This window comes from Tenrec ecaudatus, chromosome X (assembly GCF_050624435.1).
Source record: "Tenrec ecaudatus isolate mTenEca1 chromosome X, mTenEca1.hap1, whole genome shotgun sequence".
NCBI lineage: Eukaryota > Metazoa > Chordata > Mammalia > Afrosoricida > Tenrecidae > Tenrec > Tenrec ecaudatus.
In genome coordinates, this window is record NC_134548.1 from 137,896,196 (window position 1) to 137,902,901 (window position 6,706).

The 6,706-nt window shown below is 39.2% G+C and overlaps 1 pseudogene; it reads right to left on the reverse strand.

Moving 5' to 3' along the window:
• Positions 1 to 1,475: 1,475 nt before the first annotated feature.
• Positions 1,476 to 1,601, reverse strand: LOC142435150 (U2 spliceosomal RNA; annotated as a pseudogene).
• Positions 1,602 to 6,706: the final 5,105 nt, after the last annotated feature.

Genomic DNA, 6,706 nt, shown 5'->3' on the forward strand with positions numbered 1-6,706 from the left:
TTACTGTGTCTAGGCACTCGGATTTATGTATCATAACAAACTATGGATTGCCTTGAGGAGAATGGGAACTCCAGAATGCTTAATTGCACTCATATGGAACCTATGCATGAAATGAGGCAATTACACAGACAGGACAAATAAATCCTGTAGGTTTTAAAATCAGGAAGGTATGCACCAGGCTTGTGTCCTCTCAACATGCCTATGCACTATGACACTGAACAGACAATATGAAGAAGAATGGGGCTACAGGAATGGAGGAGAGCTGATCAACAGCCCGTGTTATGCAGATCACACACCATGCTTGCTGAAAATGAGGAGTTGACGCACTCGCTGATGAAGATCACGGACTGCATCCTTCAATATGGATTACAATTTCAAATAAACAAACATTCACACAACTGAACCAATAGGTAACATCATGATAAATGGAGACAAGATTGAAGTTGTCAAGGATGTCTCCTTGCTTAGATCCACAGTCAATGTTCTTGGAAGCAGCAGTCAAGATATTAAAAGGACACATTGCATTGGATAAATCTGTGGCACAAGACCTTGTTAAAGTGTGGAAAATATGGAGGGTACCTTGAGGCCCGAGGTGGGCCTGACCTAAGCTATGGCATTTTCAGTTGCCTCCTATGTATGTGGAAGTTAGACATTGTATATGGAAAGGCAAAGAAGACTTGATGCATTGGAATTGTGGTGCAGGTGAAGAATATTAATAGTACCATGGATTGTCCACAAATAAATCTGTCCTGGCGAAAATACAGCCAGAATTCAACTCCTTCTCACAAACTTCGCCAGAGTGTCAGGAGAGGGCAGCCCCTAAAAAAGTACATCATGCTTGGCAAAGTAGAAGAGCAGACCCTCGACAAAACGTATTGACACGCTGGCTGCAGCAATGTGCTCAGGCATAACGACATTGGGAGGATGGTGCAGCACGATGCAGTGTTTCGCTCTGTTGCTGTGAGTTCGAACCTGGTCAGCAGCATCTAACAACAACAAGCCTCAACAACCCAAACTTTTAAAAACCTTACAAAGCAGCGTGGCTATATTTCCTGTTTTCAGTGGATGGTGGAGTTATTTCCGAGAACATCAAATGAATCTATTATGAGATCATTCCATATACTAATGGTCCTCTGCCAGGAACCCCAAGGCAGCAGCACCGTGCAGAGTTGGTCTCCGTGTGACCCTGGGAACCTATTGGGAGTGCACTCACTTCTGTGTTTTCAGGCCGAACCCCGCTTCCTTACCGTGCTCGACAGTGAATCAAGCACTTTGTTCACTTAGTATAATGCAATATTCTTAATGTGCACTTTGATTCTTTATACCGTTATCTTTGTTGTTAATTTCTGGGGAGCCTCCTCCTTTGGGGAACATAAGCTTTCCAGTGGATGCCATTTCTGTTTTGCGCAAGGTATTCTGTTTCATCTTATTCAAGTACTGCTTTTGTTCGAATCTTTTTGATTTGGAGATTTTTTTTTTTGTGCACCATTCCTGGAGGTACTGCAATACCAGGTCGATGCGTGGAGTGGACGGAGCAAGCTCCTATTCCAACTCCCTGCTCCAAAAATCCATTTAATATATTGTTCTCGGATTGGAGATATTTTTTAAATCAAGCTTTCATTCATTTGTTTTATTCCTTGTAGGAAGTATAGATTAATTTCTTTCTCTCCTGTTTCCCTCTGAGTAATTTTCAGTTAATTTTTGTCCCACATGCTAATTTGGTATCCCACTGGTGCTTCTCCAAATTCTCTTCTTTGTTTCCACTGTGGAGTCAATGTAGAGGACGGGAAACATCCACGCCGCCCTGTAGTATTGAGGTAGTCACTGTCTTAATACATCACAAAATAAATATAGTGGAACCGAAGCTATCATTAAAAGGAAATATTTTATAAGGTTATGAGAGTACAGATAAATGAATATTGTCATCAGACTTTGGTTTTCAAGCAAACCTGTACCCTTCGCCAAAAGGAACATGGATACCTGCATAACTATTCTTAATAACTGATAATCTGGACTATGCACACTCATATATTGGAAAAACAAACCTTTAAATGTGTATTAGTTATATTCGCCTTTCATTGCCTCCCTTCTGTAATTAGTAGTACATATCACATAAAAGAAGGTCAAAAGAAAAAGCAAATACAGAAGGAATTTGGATTTTATAGCCTGCTGTCATGAAACAATTTATTCAATGAAATAAAGTTAGGTAACATTTTCTAGAAAATTAAACCATGAGACAGAATCATAGACTAACAGAGTTCCTTTTACAGGTTTAGAAATTAGAGCCCAGAAAAGTAAAATGATTGGCATAAGATCATTGAGCTAATAAGCTGCCCAGTTTGCATACTTTCTAAGGCTTCAGACTTCCTTAGTCTTGACCGAGTTTTGCGGAGTCGCACAGAAACATTCCACACTTGGTGTGCCCTTTTAAACTAGCCACCGGACATGAGTTCCCACTGCATGCATGTGCTTTGCTTATCCATTCTGCCATGGATGTTTCCATCTTTCGCTGTTGTGAATCATACTGACATAAACAGGGAGGCACTTGGATCTATTCGTGTCATGGCTTTCATAGCTCTAGCATATATATTTAGAGGGGGTTACTGGATCACATTGTATTCCTATTGTCAATTTTTTAAGACAGTGCCATACTGCTTTCCATAACGGATATATGATTTTACAGTCCGCTGGAAATCCAGTCGCTCCACAATTTCATCATAGTTATTATTTTCTGGGTTTTTGAACTTCACTATTGACACTGGGGTGAGATGACATCTAGTTATTTTGATTTGCATCTGCCCAATGGCTGATGATCCCAAGCATTTCTTCTTGTGTTTCAGCAACCTGAAGTTCTTCTTTGGTGAAGTGTCTCTTCATGTTCTCTACCTATTTATTTAAATGATATTAAGCTAGACTTACTATATCATACAATTCTTTAGCTCAATCATTTTTTTGCATTCATAACCCAAATTAACTTTGGAAGACTGTCGTCCTGTTTGTACCCATCTTTGTTGAACCCCACCCTCCCCCACTGGACCCTCAAGCAATTATTAATTCCAACAAACCTGTATAGGTTTCCTTATGCAGATAAATATACAAAACCATGGGAAATAAAAAACGAACAAGGACTCACAACAATGACCATATAAAACAAGTGAAAACTTCAGTCCAAGAGAAAGCAGAGAATATTAAAAATTTAGAATAGATTCCCATTGGGTTCAGACAATTATCAAATGACAAGGTGTTACATTCCAGCTAAATGCAGCTGCTAAAATCCACTTTTCGGTACTTTTTGTCCAATTCTTGGCCTGTTAATGTTCCTAGGTTACATGCATTGGATATTCAGCGGAAATTCAATCCACATAGGGACTCCACAAATGGAGTTTGGGGCTATCTCTATCATTCAGAGCTTTGCACAAGCTGCGTGTTTAGAATCTATGCCCTGGTCCCATTTTCTCCTCCAGGTTCGAATCTTATTATTTGCAGTCCTAGGACAGCACAGTCCTAGGACAGCACAGGTGCTTCTTCCATGTGGACTTAGCTGACTCCTCACTTAGATTCTGCCCGTTTTCAATTTGAATTGTCTTTTTACTGTGGAGTTATTGAAATTTTCTATACATTCTAAATTATTCCCTTATCTAAAACATTATTGCCAAATCTTTTCATAGTCTGTAGATTCTGTTTACTCTTTTGGTGAAATATTTTGATGCATATGAGTATTTAAATTATTTACGAGGTATCAGGCATCTAGTTTATTCATTTTTAGTTCTGTTTGGTAGTGCATTAAGCCATGAATTAGGGTACCTAAGATTGTGCCTATTTTTTCTTTCAAGCTCTTGATAGTTTTAGATTTTACATTTATGTCAGATTCATATGGAATTAGTTTATATCTATAGTGTGAGATATGGATCCTGTTTAATTTTCTTGAAAATTAGCGTAATTTTACCAGCACCATTTCTGAAAGAGACTAACCTTTTCTAGCTACTGGGTTTAAGATCAGATTTCCAAAGTGGATGGATTTATTTCCAATTTCTCAAGTCTGCTTCAATGGTCTATGTGTCCTTTTTTTTTGTACCAGTTCTGTGCTGTTTTTACTGCTGTAATATATTTGGCAGGACTCTCAATAGAAGTAAAACCAGAAACAGGTATACATATAAAAAGAGAAAATTATAGCAAGAAAAATGGCTCATACAATTGTTAAATAGTCAATCCAATCTGGCTGAAGTATGTGGGTCGCTTTGTAAGCTAGAAGATTCTCCTGCCTCATGCAGCTATTGGGCTGTTGAACCAGGAAGGACAGTAAAACAGCAGATGACAAGCTGGTGGATACAAAGGCAGATGAATACAAAGGCATTAGGTCAGCAAGTCAGATGGCAGGCTACTGGTAGCTCTCAAGGTTAGTGGGCAATATGGCTTGTCGTTGGCTCGAGTCTGAACAATTGGAGGTCAATGAGGCACATACAGGATCCCAACCAGCAAGAAGTAAGCAAGCTTCCCATAGTGTTTACTTATATAGGAAGTAGGCCACATTCCTGAGGAAATTTCTTTAGGGCTATGATCTGAATTAAGGGGTTGAATTCAACCCTAATCTTAAAACTGATTGACTGCTCACAATAGATCCCATCATGGAGTTGATAACACGATTAATTAACATCATGGGGATTACTAGACCGTAACTGCCAAATTCTGACTCAGCCAAATTGACATAAAACCTAACTGTCACATGTGGCTGTAGAGTAGATTTGGAGATCTGGAAATGTGAGACCTCCTACTTAGTTTTTTTCTCTTTAGTACTTCTTTCTTTACTGGAAGTTTCTTTTCCTTATTAAACTTATGATTAGTTTTCTATTTCTTGTAAGAATAATTATGGAATGATTATATCTATGTTCTTCCATTTATGTAGGTCACTTTTGTATTTTTAAATTCATTTTTATTTGGGAGTTAATACATTTAGCATATAGTTCCATAATTTAATCACGACATCCAGCAGAATTGTACATGTTCTACTACAATCCGTTTCCAAACATTCTTTTTCTACATGGACTCTTTGACGTCATCTCCCCATTCAGCCGGCTACCACCACTCTACCCTCCTCCCTCAGAAATCCCTGTTCTATTGGCCATCTCTATAGGTTCACCAATCCTGGGTTTCACATACTGGAAAAAACGGAAGAACATGTAAGACAACTTCAAGTGGGTTACCCCCAGGCACTCAACACCTCTGAGATGCAACCTAATAAGCACAAACAAAACCAAACAATACAAACCAAAAACACAGAAAATTTTGGAAACCAAATCCGATGCAGACTGCATCATAGGGGAGATCTGCTGACAACATTCTCAATGTTTAAGTCAAATTTATGCCTTGGATCTGCTATACTCAACTCGCTAATGCACTCTGTTAAGTAACTGCTTTCCTCTTATCCCTCACTTGTGAGTAGAGGAAGTTCAACAGAGACTTGTTTCCTATACAGTTCCACAAATGGATCTTGGGCTTCCACTGTCATTCACAGCCATCTGCAAACCAGATTCTCATGCTTTAGGCTCTGATACTAATCCTTCTTTCGACTTCAGATTATAAGCGGCACAATCCTTCAGTGACTGACGATGGTGTGCTTGTTCCATGTGGACTTAGGTGACATCTCATTTAAATGGTTGCATCATCTAATTTCTTCACCACATTTTCCTATAGCATCCATCACCTCTGTGTTCCTTACCTGAGGGCAAGTATCGAGCAGGGGCATGAGGTAAGAACTAGTTGTCCTTAAGTTGGAGCGAGAATTTAGTGTGAGCCCAACACCCAATCCTGGATTTATGGTGGTTTATTTTTCTCTTTAAATTTATTATTGCTTGAGCATTAACAAATATCAAGTCATTGCATCATTCAATCACATCAAGCAGAATTGTACCATCATTTCATATTCAATTTATAAACACTATTTCTTCCTGGGTTCCTTGACATCGTTTCTCTTTTACCTCCCTCCTCCCTTGCACCTCCCTCCTCCCCAAGATTCTTGTTCTACTTGCTATCCCTAAGGTTAATCAATCCTGGATTTCATTGACCGACAAACATATATCACAACTTCAAGAGGGTAACTTCCAATGATATTGCACCTCTGAGATACACCCTAATATGAACAAAATACAAATAATTGATAATTGATATGCTTGTATATAAGCCAACTTTTTCAGCACATTTTTATGCAGTTCTTATTTTAAAATTAGGTGCTTCGGCTGATATCAAGTCGGCTTATAATTGAGTATCTATGTTAATACGGAATGACTCTTCCATTCCAATTTTGTTAGCATAATACATACCTTACTACAACACACGGATATTCATGTAGCAAGACCTTATTTGTCCGCCTACCAACAGCTCCAACATCATAGTACATGTGGGAGTTACAGGATCTCCTGTCAACTTGAGGGTAGTAAGAGTGAAAGGGTGGAGATTACCTGTTAATCAGGTTGCAGCTTGATGCCCTCATTTGGAGGCTTAAGGAAGATACATAGCTCAATGGAGGGCCTGCCAGACTCTCTCTCTCTCTCTCTCTCTCTCTCTCTCTCTCTCTCTCTCTCACTGGTGCATCCTCCGGAGCATGCTGTGTGCCTTGAAGATCCAGGATTTAGGATTTAGTTTTCCAGCACATTTTGGCACCCAGACTGGGTTCCCAGGATGCATTCAGATGCCTGGATTATTGTGGTCC